The following is a 14,007-nucleotide window of genomic DNA, read 5'->3' as shown; positions in this document are numbered from 1 at the left end:
GTATGAGAAATTTAAAAAAAGCAATGACCTAACTGGGGGATAAATCAAACATATTATTTATCATGGCTTTAGAGCTATCAGCTCCTGATGACCAATCCGGGAGCGTCTTTAGTACCTCTGTGACTCCTTCTAATGTAACTGCCTTACATTCTTTAGGTTTATATACCATAATTTCTAACTTCTTTCTTTATTGAATTAGGTGGACACATTACTTCAAAAAGCATTGGTTCTTGATCACTGTTTTTGCCCGATAGTAGACCAGGACAGAATGACACAATCAGCCCTTGCGAATGTCAGCTCAAATACAGAACGTGATAGGCTAGATACATAAGTTGGGACTCTAGAATTTACACAATGAAAACCATTCAAAGCGATCAATTGTGACAGCTTGTTATTACAGACATCGGATCGAAAACTTAACAAAGTACTTTTGAAAATGCTCTATTTTCTTTTAACCAGAAAACAACAAAATTTGAATAAATCATCTAATCTATCAGTCTTTGTAGAAACGCTTGATATACACATTTACGTAATACTCTATATCGCAATTTTATATCTCCCCCGCTTAAGTTCAGTCTTATCTTTCACCGTTATTCCTCCAAATGATACCTATTGAGGTAATTGAGGCAAGTGCTACTGTATAGCTTAACTGGGTAGGGGGGAGTTTTCCTTTACCACCACGTCAGTCATTGCGAGCCGGCTTCAAAAAAATATATTGAAAGCAACTGTTGCTTGAGGCGGTTAAACCTCAAAGGCATATCGGTTGGCAAGACGCCTCTGCTAACGCTTCTATTCGGGGTCTCAGCTCCATCTTCGGCTGTCAGCCTTCGACTCTGCAATAAAAGACTGATGACAGCCAGCACGTCCACGTCCGATGCCATCACTCTGCAACACCCGTTTTGCCCATCCTTGCCGAGCCCCACCACGGTGGTCTAGTGGCTAAGGTACTCGGCTGCTGACCCGCAGGTCGCGGGATCAAATCCCGGCTGTGGCGGCTGCATTTCCGATGGAGGCAGAAATGTTGTAGGCCCGTGTACTCAGATTTGGGTGCACGTTAAAGAACCCCAGGTGGTCAAAATTTCCGTAGCCCTAAACTACGGCGTCTCTCATAATCAAATAGTGGTTTTGGAACGTCAAACCCCACAAATCAATCAATCATCCTTGCCGAAGCCCCCGCTTTAAGTACGCTATTCTAAGACCACACACACACACACACACACACACACATATATATATATATATATATATATATATATATATATATATATATATATATATATATATATATATAGTGTGACGACGCGGACGCGAGATTGACGAGCACACAAAGCGCCTCAAAGAAATACGATTTATCGATCGCAGGAAACAGACTGCAACGACTTCTTCGTCTTTTTGCCCTCGGCCAAGGACACTCGCGCTGCTTCGTTGTCCTCACCACTGGCACATACGCGCGTCATTATTCCCCCTTTAAAAAAACATCGTCCCGATGTTAAACGTTTGAGAAGCAAGGCGAAACCAAAACTGCACAGTTAGTCACTGAAAGTAAGGCTTCATCCGAAGCACGTGGACAATTTCTGGTGAATGTCTGCGCCACTTTGAACACTGCATGCCGTCCGGAACAACCTCGTAGTTGACCTAACTAATGCGTCGCAGAACCTTGTAGGGTCCGAAGTACCTTCGCAACAGCTTTTCGGAAAGCCCACGCTGACGAACAGGTGTCCAGACCCATACTTTGTCGTTCACGTTGTATATGACGGGTCTGTGCCGGAGGTTGTAATACTTGGCATTGTCGTCTTGCTGTTTGGTGATTCGCAACCTGGCAAGTTGTCTGGCTTCTTCTGCTAGCTGGGTAAACTCTTCGGCGTCTGTCTCATTGCCATCATTTTCATGAGGAAGCATTGCGTCTAACGTTGTTGTAACCTCGCGCCCGTAAAGGAGACTAAAGGGTGTCTTCCGAGTGGTCTCTTGACGAGCCGTGTTGTACGCGAACGTGACGTAGGGCAAAATGATGTCCCAGTTCTTGTGCTCTACATCTACGTACATGCTTATCATGTCAGCCAGGGTCTTGTTGAGGCGTTCGGTGAGCCCGTTGGTCTGGGGATGATACGCCGTTGTCTTCCTGTGAGCTGTACCACTTAGTCGAAAAATGGTGTCCAAAAGCTCGGCCATGAACGCAGTACCTCTGTCGGTGATGACTATTGCGGGAGCACCATGTCTTAAGACGATGGCTTCAATGAAAAATTGCGCTGCTTCTGCTGCCGTTGCCCGTGGCAGAGCGCCTGTCTCCGCGTATCGGGTCAGGTAATCCGTGGCGACGATTATCCACCTGTTTCCAGTGGCAGACTTTGGGAAGGGGCCCAGAAAATCCATGCCAATTTGTGCAAACGGTGTCGCCGGCACTCGAACAGGCTGCAGCAGGCCAGCTGGTTTGATGGATGGTGGCTTGCGGCGCTGGCAATCTAGACATGCCTGCACGTAAGTTTTGACAGCTTCGGCAAGTCTTGGCCAGTAATAGTTCTGTCTTATCCTTGCCAATGTTCTTGCGTAACCCAAGTGACCAGCGGTAGGTTCGTCGTGACAGGCTTGCAGTACCTCACGGCGAAGCGAAGAAGGAACGACGAGCAAGTAGCTGCTGCCGGTGGGTGAAAAGTTCCTCTTATAAAGAACGTCATTTCGCAAGCAGTACGACGGCAGCCCTCTCGCAAATAACTTCGGAACGCTATTCACTCGCCCTTCTAGGTAATCTATAAGTGGTAGCAGCTCAGCATCGCCTCGCTGCTGTTGAGAAAAGGTGGCAGTGTCCACAATACCGAGAAAGGCCGTGTCGTCATCGTCGTTGTCCGGGGATGCCGTCTCAACAGGAGACCGAGAGAGACAGTCGGCATCGGTGTGTCGTTTTCCCGACTTGTAGGCAACAGTGAAGTCAAATTCTTGGAGCCGAAGACTCCATCGTGCAAGGCGGCCAGACGGATCTTTCAAGTTGACTAACCAACAGAGAGAGTGGTGATCGCTGATAACGGTGAATGGGCGGCCGTACAAATAAGGACGAAACTTCAGGACTGCCCATACCATTGCAAGACATTCTTTTTCCGTCGTAGTGTAATTAGCTTCAGCTCGGGACAGTGTCCTGCTGGCGTAGGCGATCACGTTTTCGTTGTTGTCCTTCGACTGTACGAGCACTGCTCCAAGACCCACATTACTAGCGTCTGTATGAAGTATTGTCGGCGCGTCTTCATCGAAGTGGGCCAGCACGGGGGGTGTTTGCATTCGCTGACGAAGCTCATGAAATGCCTGCTGTTGGTCTTCGCCCCATCTGAAGGGGGTATCTTCCCGAGTAAGCTGTGTCAATGGCCATGCGATGCGCAAAAAATTAGCAATAAACCGCCGGTAATAGGCACAGAGTCCTAAAAAACGTCGCACTGATTTTTTGTCTGATGGCGTCGGGAAGTTTGCCACGGCGGCAATTTTATCCGGGTCGGGTCGGATCCCTTGGCTGCTCACGACGTGACCGAGGAATCGAAGTTCGTGGAAGCCGAAGTGGCACTTTTCTGGTTTGAGAGTAAGACCAGCCAAGCGTATTGCTTCAAAAACTGCTTCGAGCCTTCGTAAGTGTTCCTCGAAAGTCGCTGAAAAGACAATCACGTCATCGAGGTACACCAAGCAGGTTTGCCACTTAAGTCCCGACAGAACTGTGTCCATGAGACGCTGGAATGTTGCTGGCGCCGAACACAAACCGAAAGGAAGAACCTGAAATTCATAAAGTCCGTCGGGCGTAACAAAGGCGGTCTTCTCACGATCTCTCTCATCCACTTCAATTTGCCAGTAGCCGCTTTTTAAGTCCATAGACGAAAAGTAGCGTGCGTTTCGTAGTCTATCCAATGAATCATCAATACGCGGCAGAGGGTAGACGTCCTTCTTTGTGATCTGATTAAGCTTACGATAGTCGACGCAGAAACGCAAGCTACCGTCCTTCTTTTTGACGAGTACTACAGGCGATGCCCAAGGACTGTTAGACGGCCGAATAACACCATCTTCTAGCATCGTTTTCACCTGTTTTTGAATTGCCTCACGCTCCTTTGGGGCGACTCGATAAGGATTTTGCCGGATGGGTCTGGCATCGGAATCCGTGATGATGCGGTGTTTCGTCAGTGCAGTTTGACCAACTCTTGATGTGGATGAGAAGCAGCCGTGGAACTTGTTGATCAGCGTGAGAAGGCGGTCTCGCTCAATGGGAGATAACATTGGACCAACGTCGACAGGTGTCGGTGTAGTGATAGTAGACGCTGCTGCTTCCTCCACAAAATGACAATCTTCTGTTTGGGAGAGTTCGTCAAAATAGGCAATAGCCGTGCCTTTAACTATGTGTCGGCGTTCTCTGCTGAAATTTGTCACTAGCAGTTCAGCGCATCCGTCAGTAACAGTGATGACAGCCCTGGCAACAGAAATGCCGCTATATATATATATATATATATATATATATATATATATATATATATATATATATATATATATATATATATATATATATATATATATATATATATATATATATATATATATATATATATATATATATATATATATATATATATATATATATATATATATATTTATAGGGAGAGTGAGAGAGAGAGAGAAATCGGTGTGAGAAAAGCGGAAGCCAAATGATAGAGTCCTGGCATTCTTTGGCCTAGTTGGGGAGTGGGGTGGGGAGGAGAGACAGAACGTCGTTTGTACTATCCAGACAGTTTTTGTTGCATAAAGTAAGTATTTATTAAGAATTATTTCGAATAAATTTGGTAATGAAACAACTAAAGTATTTCTCAGTATGAAGAAATAAAAAAGAACCTAATTTAAAGCTTTAATGCGCCGTACACATTGCGCCTGACAGATGTGGAAGACACATAAGACGTTCGCCCATAAGGTGCTGGCCCACGAGCACACCATTCTCTAAAGGAATCGCCGGCCACATTTTGTCGGCTTCCATTATTTTGTGCCCGAGACGTGATGGAGCGTGTACGTGTCGCCAGCACCATTCCAGCTATGTTCGACAGTGCCTCAATTGACCACGCCTCTTGAGCCCCCTTCACCTGCTGGTTCTTCCAGTCATACCAGGATTGCTCACTACCGTGGTCTGCACAGCGCTGTTATGCAGGGTTGATCTTCAGTCTCGCTCAAGCCTCCTTTGATCCAGGCAGAACTCGCAGGACCGTCGGCCACGCTCCCGCCCAAGTCTGTTGCCACAAGATTCGAGCAACCATCAGCAATCCAGTCCATGGCATCAGTAACCTTCTTTGCAAGTTTTCCATGCCATTATCGAGTGCAGCACTCCTGGCAGCATTGGAGTTCGAGCTTGTCGATTTTGCCAACGAAAAACTCAACTCAGCGCACCTGCCGTGTGTCCCGACTGGTCTTCTGTCAAGTTTTTGGCGTGGGTCTTCGGTAACACCAACACTTCGGTTGGCGTTGTCAAGATTTTCGCCTGGAGTGATGCTGTTGAAACTTCGGGCTCATCGGCGCTTGTTGATGGTGGACTGGTACCTGCCACAGGGTTGTCGTCAGCCTGTCGTAATGCTGTCTTTCGACCACTGCCTGGGACATCGTCACTTGATCCTCAACCTCCGACGAGGACACCTTATCTGCTGATGTAAATCGATGTTCCTGTTTGATTGTTGATTTCAATTGTATTGGTTAATTGGAAGCATCTAAGTGAGTATAATAAAAATGTGTCGTGAATTTTGGTTCGTTTCGCCTTCCGAGCACCGCATCAAAAGCACTCCGAATTCTTCGGTAGTATGTCGGCCTACGTATCAATAGCGCTTGCAACAAGAAGCGGAAAGGGAGTGTTTGGTTTTGTTAGAATCAACGCCAGCCCCCGAAATTTTTTATTATTGCTTGTGTACGCGCGCATACAAACGAGAGCATGAGCATTCATCCAGTATACATTATTAATGTCCCCTTTTACGCAAAAAAACTGCCTTTCTCCCTTTAACAAATACAGGGCCATTACTGAGAGCACCGGTCTGCGTTGTTTGTATTTATTAATAATATTTAGTTATATCAATAGTTGCTATTTGTCCCTCGTTAAATGGAAGGGGCTAATGGGACAGAAGGTTTTGGGAAGGAAGTATTTGGAATGGTCCTCCTCTACCCTCTGAGGCCACTCGAGGATGCCCTCCTGAATGCCGGGCCTCGAGCTGCGGAAGACAGCCTTCCACTTCACCTCACTAAAAAAATCGCAGCATATCCACGGACGGAATGATGATGAGTGGGGCGAAGCGTCCGTCCGTCCATTCGTGCATCCGTCCACTTGTCCAATTGTGGATCGACCTGTCCGTCCAGGCGTCTGTCCGTCTATCTGTATGTCCATCCCTCTAGTGAACACTCCTAGTACCACCATCTCAAATTTTTTCATAATTTATTGATTATATACAAGTACCGCCATCTAGCGGTCACTCCGAGAACTAAACGAAAGGTGGCTACCTACTACGTACATCGACGACACACGACCCACGGCTTAAGGCGCTTCGACATTCCAAGAACTAAATGAGAGGTGGCTACGTACTACATACATCGATGACGCACGACACATGGCTTAAGAAACTTCGCCCCTAAAAGTCTATCCCCTGTGGCACATACCCGCTCCCTCGGGTATGTGCCACCGGCGGTCACAAACGACAACGGGAGACGATCGGGGTACGCTTTAAGGAGCTTCACCCCCAAAATTAGGCGTTTTATGAAAGGGTTAAGACGGTGCTTAGGGCAGCACCCCATGATAAGGTTTAAGTCTGCTGTGGACTAGGCGCAGAATGTACAAGAGGGAGAGGAGTATCAAGAAAGATGAATGTGTTGTAGAAGGTAAGGGGAAGGAAAGGTGCGAGTCTGCAGCGGGCGCGACAGAATCCGGCACCTCCGCGGAGGTTCGCGCACGAGGGGCGGGAATCTTTAGCATTGTAATCTGTAGACAGTGCAAACGACATGGATTGAAATAGGCCGATCCCGCGATGCACACGGCGTCTCCTCTGCAGCGAGTGGCGAAACATCGGATGATGGTTCCGGGACTGTAAAACCTCGGGTACAAGCATGAGACACCTTGTTTCTGGCAAGCCCCACATGCAGGAAATCCATAATATAGCGTTACAGTTTGATCGAGAGGGAGGGCCAGAAGCAGAAAAGTGCTGCCTTAGAAACCCTGCCGCTTCGAAACCAAAAATATGTTACGAGAAGGAGACGCAGATATATCTGTACAGCTGGTTAAGCGAGCAGCGCCAGCGATACCGATTAGCTCGCTCCAGTCTATCAACTTTGTCCTCTCCATCTGCATATCACTGGTACGTGGCAATATATATGACTGTTTTGGAGTCACATACTAAAGCCGACGAATTAAGAATAGAGAGAGCCTTGGCTATGGCCGCCTCTTCCACTTCCTCCGATGAAGACGCAGCAATGAAAAATTTCTCTTTGTAGGATAGTATTATTAATTCTGCGCTTTCATGTACTCTTTTTATATTTTTTATTGAGTTACAGATCTAGAGCTTGCCAAAATTACTTTAGAGCTACCATGATACTGATACGGCGTTGACAGTCGGCATGCACTACTATAGGGGAGTATGTCCGTTACAATGAAAATGGCAGGCCTGTGCACAAGCGCAGCATAGACACAGCGGAAGCGGGAAGAGTGGCATTTCTAGAATTCGTTCTAAACTCTGTTGAGGTTACTAATACAAGTACGCTTCCAAAGAACCCACTAAACCACCAATCATATATTTCGTTACGTTAGGAAGCCCCCACTGGGCTATGATTATTAATTATGTGGAGCTGAGCTTTTCATGCGCGTACGCAACTCTCTGTGATCTCATTCTTGGCAAGAAAGAGGGAGGAAGAAAAAGAAACTTTGTTATTAACAGACACAATCCTTCGAAGGTGGGCAGCCATCTTAGACCAAAGAACTATGTACGATGATCCCTCGTTATGGTCAGATGGATCAAATTACGGGGCACCAGAGAAAGTTGGGCTCCTCAATGTGCTTGAACAAGCTGCCTTTTTATTGCTTTGTTTCAAGCCGCCGCGATCACTGCAAGCTATCATAAGTTGAGCAAGGTGAAGCAAGTTATTCGGAGACTAAAGCGGGAACATTGTTAAGCTCTTATGGCTCGGCCACATTAAGTCATGACGCATTGCTCGAATGCAAGAGCCTCAAGCTGCATTCAGCTGACGGGCCACATTCCCAAAATTTACCCCCGAAAAGGACCAAAACACTGTGACGAAGGTAAGAGCGGTGTGTGTATAGGACTATAGTACATGCAAAATTCCAGCTATAGCGTTGCCACTTGATATATCTAATGTTTCTTAAAGGGTTCCGACATCTTTCCATAAGGTTGCATCTTGAACTGTACATCTTCGCATAAAATTGTGTTGAAGGAGATGACATACTGATGATAAGGGGGTACAGCGGTGCCTTTGGAGACTCATCGTAGGTGATAACGTTATCGGTGAATCGCGCAACACAAGCATATTGTCGTTTATCGTATAGCACATTGCTTCGGAGAAAATGTGAATCCCCCTTTCGAATAAAACACGCACCTAAGTTCTGACATGCAAGGGCAAATAGGTTCGGGTGAAGAGGCTTGTATCCCCCTTTTCCAGCCCTTCGGTATCGCAATGACAAAGATAACCATAAAATGAAAGCATGCGGGCTGTTTCTGAAGCTGCTTATGCTTAGGCAAAACAAAAAAAAATTGTTAAAATATTTATTACACCCAATTATATGCATGTACTTGAATAACAATTATGATATCAGCAATCAGACAAGAACATTAAACTACATCAGCGAGTAAGGGTTCCTCGTCCCTGGTTGAGAATAAATTCAGATGATGATGTCTCAAGCACTGGTCGACAGCACAGGCGACACACTGTGGCAGGTGCCAGTTCACCATTAATGAGCGCCCCAGAGCTCGAAGTTTCAACACAATAACTCCCGGCGAAGCTCTTGACGACGCCAACCGAAATGGTGGTGTTGCCGCTGCAACCCAGACCGGACACTTGTCAGCAGACGAGTCGGGATTCACTGCAGGCGCCCTGGGCCGTGCCCATCTTCGGACACGAACTGCAAGACGGCCCGGATTGCAGAGCTCGATTACGGTGAGAACACTTTGCAACAGATGTTACTGATGTCCTCGGCTGGATTGCTAGTGGTTGTCCGAATCGTGGGGCAACAGATTCGTGTGGGAGCGCGATCGACATTCCGAGGAGTTCCGCTGGGGACAACGAAGGCTTGAGTGAGACTGAAGACGGAGCCTCCATCACAGCCTTGTGCGGACCACGGCAACGAGCAAAAGCGGTATGACTGGAAGGACCAGCGGGCAAAGGGTGCTCCAGAGGCACAGTGAACTGCGACAGCGTTGAACATGGCTGGAATAGTGCTGGCGACATGTACGCGCGGCATCTCGTCTCGTGCACAAAAGAATAGAAGCTGACAAAGCGTGGCTAGTGCCTCGTGAGCGAACGTCATCTTCGTCTTTCACATCCCTCAGTCGCAATCTGTAGGCGTTAGAAGTATGAAGTTGCGTACTTTTATTTCTTCATACTCGTACATTCTTTTGCTGCTTCATAGGCTGAATTATTTGATGGTAAGTTGTATTATATTTTGTTACATTAATTCTTACAATAAGATATGTGCGGAAACTCCAAACGCCGTTGCATCTCTACCTTTCCGCAACCAGGCGGAAGAACGCAAAGGCTTCCTCTTTTTCCAAGCCTCTCTCCCTCCCCCCCCCTCTCTCTCTCTCTGCGTTGCCGTGGTAAAATATTCCAAGCACGGGCGTCGTAGGGGTGTGCCAAATGGATGTTGCTAAGTGACGGCATCTGACGTGGGTGAACGCTCTTTCATTGCAGAATTGAAGGCGGACAGCCGAGGCTGGAGCCGAGAGGCAGAAGAGGAGCGATAGTGGCGGCGTCTAGCCAGCCGAAGTCTTCTTCTTCACCTGTTGCCCGTGGCGCGTACCCACTGTGTGGCACTGGCCGGGAATTGAGTTGTTTTATGAAATAATGTGCAGCTTTAGAATAATGAAGGTTATATAATAGAAATATTACAGATAACCTAGGAAATTGTGGTGTTTGATCAAATCCATATAAATATTAAGTAAACACATATTTATTCTTAATTGAGAGCAATACTCTGGTTTTAATACGTATTTGATATAGTAGAGACGTTACGATAATAATACAGATTAATTGGTTAACTGATTAGTTTATCTAATGTAGTTCCTGGCAACCGTGCATACTCTCGCACTGGAGAAACCAGAAATGGAGGCTCCAAAAAAGAAAATGTCAGGCACAGATAAATTTATGCCAATACCACGTAAAGGCATTTGTGAAAGGGTTTTTTGAACTGTCGTGAACCGTCTGAAGGTCAAAAAGAAGTTTTGTATTGTTTCCAGTTCACCACAGAACGTGCACAGTGGCGAAGGTGCCTGAGGGGGCCTGTGTTTGTAGAAACTTAGATTCAGTACCCGGCAGCGCAGCCTTGTGATAGCTACTTTGAGTTTGCGAGTTTGGAAGAAGGCTCTTTGCCAAGGATATAATAAATTGTGATATTCGTTAGAGTTTGTCAGAGCTGTGCCTCCAAAGACTTCCATAAGCGTGCGCCGGCGGAATCGAGCAGCAGTCACATAAGCAGATGATGGAGAGTATACGGTAGAATCGTCCGCTCATTCACGAATTATCTAAGGAATCGGCTATTTCATTGAGAAACAAGCCTTGAAGTCCAAGTACCTAAACTAATTGGACTTTTCTCAAATGCGCAGGTATACTATAGTCGGTGACAACCTGAGAATAAAACTTAAAGTGTGCCGCAGTCCATTTGCATTATGCGCGTCCAACTGCGGCAACTCTTTGCTATTACGTAACAATTATGATGAAACGATGACAAATTCAACATGGCGGCGCTCGTGACGAGAGGCGATGTGCCACTGCACCATGACCGGAAGGCGTCTATTCAGTTTTCCTGAGGTGTTTTCTTCGTCAAGACGCTATTTTATCTACTCGCCCTCAGAATCATCCTCGCTGGCCGTAGTTCGATTGTGACGTTTGTGATTTTGCAGTGTTTGAAGAGCCCCGAAGTGGCAGACCTTCATCGCATTCCGTGGTTTCGGCAGCGTGAAGCAGCATCCTTGCATCTACTTAATCAGTCGCGCGGGTGCACCAAGCATATCGGCTGAGGGTTCCAGTCTCGAAGATGGTCGTAACATTCATTCCTGTGCAGTAAGGGGAAGGTAAAGTCCGAATTGGCGCGTCTATGTTTTGTGGCATCTGAGCAGAATATTTAGTTTATCGCCCGCGAAAGCCGTGGAATCAGCGTTGCCACATGTGCGTGTGCGAGTGTGTTACTTGGGGGTTGCAACGTGGGAACCTTGGTGATTTTCTGCAAAATGCGCTGTTCTGTACGCCCATATGAGTGATGTCGGTGCGGACGAGGCGTGAGAAAAAAGCGTTCAACGGAACCTGCTACGCGACAGAGTACAAAAATTAACAAACCAGGTGGGGAAGTAAGTGCATTGTTCTATGCATAATAAAATGAATTGTGGTCATCTAGGTGGTGTGTGAATATTATATGCCACGTTGAAGTGCCCGTTGCGTAAGCGCTTGTCTCACGCTCGTTGCACAAACGGCTTGCAAGAAAAACACCATGCGAGGTTCTTCAAACAGCGAAATGGCGCACGGTATTCATTATCGCTACATCTATTGTGATTGGTGCAGCGATAACGACCAATTACGATCAGTTCCATCGATTGTGGTCGTTACTAACGTGACACTGCTCAAAATATATTGAGCAAAGAAAAAAGAAAGATCTCTCTTTTTTAAGGCATAGTACGATACTTATTATTATCCTAATATTTATTTATTTATTTATTTTAAATACCTCAAAGGCCCCAGATGGTGTATTACATGAGGGATGGGTAATAATTACACAATAAAAAAAAGTGATTCGAGGGCAATCTTAAATACATGCGGGTCGGAGTGGTGCACGGTAGTTGTAGGCACACGATTCCAGTCCCGTGCGGTTGTCACAAAAAGGAGCGAAGATGTGCAGTAGTTTGGGCTGGTGGAGGATACACTGCGCTTGAATGGTTTGTGCGGCTTGATGAGCAATGGACTGGCAGAATGGCCGGAACTTCGATGGGGGCATGATAAAATTTGTGAAAAAGACATAGTCGAGATATGTGTCGTCATAATTCTAGAATATAAAGGTGCGCACGAGTTTTAATTTTGGAAACACTGGAAGTGTAGGTATATTCAGAGTAGATAAAACGCGGAGCACGGTTTTGAATCGATTCGAGAATGTTGGATAAAAGAGATTGGTGGGGATCCCAGACAGGACATGCATATTCTAGTTTTGGACGAACAAGTGTGTTTGTTTGTCTAACATGTTCTTTTTGCATTTAGCTTGTATTGTATGATGCATTACGTAGTGAAAACGTGTTTTCAATTAATTAAAATAGCGTGAAAGAAAACATGAAGGACGCATTGTACTCCCCTGTGAATGCGAAGTCTGGCACGCAATTCAATCTCATTCACTAGAGAGAGAAACCCTCTTGCTAGCTGAGACACACCTTCGCACAGACAAATGCATAGAGGATATAGTAGCCCCTGTTCCAGCAAAACTGGGTCGCGTTTTGAAAACGGTAATATTCAAGAACGGACGGGGTCATGCTAAACCATCAAGTGCAAATTGTCAAATCGAAAAATATAAAAATTCGCCTACAGCCTCTGGTCCCCGCCATTCGGCCGCGTACATCGTCTTGGCATTACCTTAACAATAACGTTTTCTATGACGCCGACAGTTAAACGGAATGTGCGCTACGCACTGTTATTTTGAAAGAAGACGTCAAATAAAAAAATGGCGTTTACCTGAAGCATGATGACAATCACCGAAACGCGAGAGGCGTATGCGGTATTTACAGGTGCACAAGAACAGAAATTCACGAAGTCGATCTCGTATCACTTCTCCATTCATTGCTATGAGTCATAGTTGCTATAGTTACAGCAGATAGCGAAGAAACCTGACAGCGAACGTTTCGTAAAACAACATGAAAACTGCCAACGATATTATAAAAAATTGATTTATGTCACTGTGTCGTTTTTAAATGTACAAAAGGGGGATTCCTCTATTTTAAACTTCAGTTTAATTGTGGCATCGTTTCTTTCAGTACCACTATAGGTAACGTGCAGAAACGTCGTCTTCGAGATATGTATATTGCTTCGTCTTGGACACCGAAATATGCACGGTAGTGGGTGTGATTTAACCAACAGATATACTGCTAAGCTGTCCCTGAGCTCCGTACCCTCAAAGGTTTTCTTATTAAGCTTTAGTTTCTTGATCTAAATATCAATAAAGGATTGCAAGATAACGGTTGCATGCGGGAAAATGATTGCCCTTGTTTGGCAACTACTTTTTTTTTGTAGCGCGAAGACATGGAAAATAGAGGGAGTTGGCCTCGTGGGCGGAGCTTATATTTATTCTTAGGTTGTCACTGACTATAGTGTGCGAAATGCTGTTATTACTTGGGATTCAGCACAAACAGAAAGTGCCACAAAGAGAGATTTAGAAGACGAAGTCACGGCAAGCCTTAGTCAGAAAAAAATATGACCGGCAGTGGATCGTGGCGCGAGGTTCCAAACGCCTCGCGCCACGATCCACTGGCGGTCATATTTTTTTCTAAGGCTTGCCGTGACTGACGCGGTGCTACAGGGGATCTCCCCCTACCTCCCTAACCTATACACCAGCGCTTGCCTCGTCCCCCCAACTAAAGCTATCTTTTAGCCCCCCTCCTAACGGCTGCGAAGCACCGCACTTCAGCTTTGCCCCTCCCAATGCAGTACCCTGCCGATTCCAACGTTCCCCAAATCTTTATCATGACCAATCCGGGTACAGTGTCTCCTCCGCTCGCGCGTAAATTAATATCGTTCTTGGCAAATGGCTTCCAGCCCTTCGACTTACGTTCGCTC

At 46.1% G+C, this 14,007-nt stretch overlaps 1 protein-coding gene across 1 annotated transcript in view; it reads left to right on the top strand.

Moving 5' to 3' along the window:
* Positions 1-14,007, top strand: part of LOC119162350 (uncharacterized) — a 246,514-nt gene that overhangs the window by 185,416 nt on the left and 47,091 nt on the right. The window lies entirely within an intron of this gene.

Source organism: Rhipicephalus microplus, chromosome X (assembly GCF_043290135.1).
Source record: "Rhipicephalus microplus isolate Deutch F79 chromosome X, USDA_Rmic, whole genome shotgun sequence".
Classification (NCBI taxonomy): Eukaryota; Metazoa; Arthropoda; class Arachnida; order Ixodida; family Ixodidae; genus Rhipicephalus; species Rhipicephalus microplus.
This window is presented reverse-complemented; position numbering and strand designations above follow the sequence as displayed.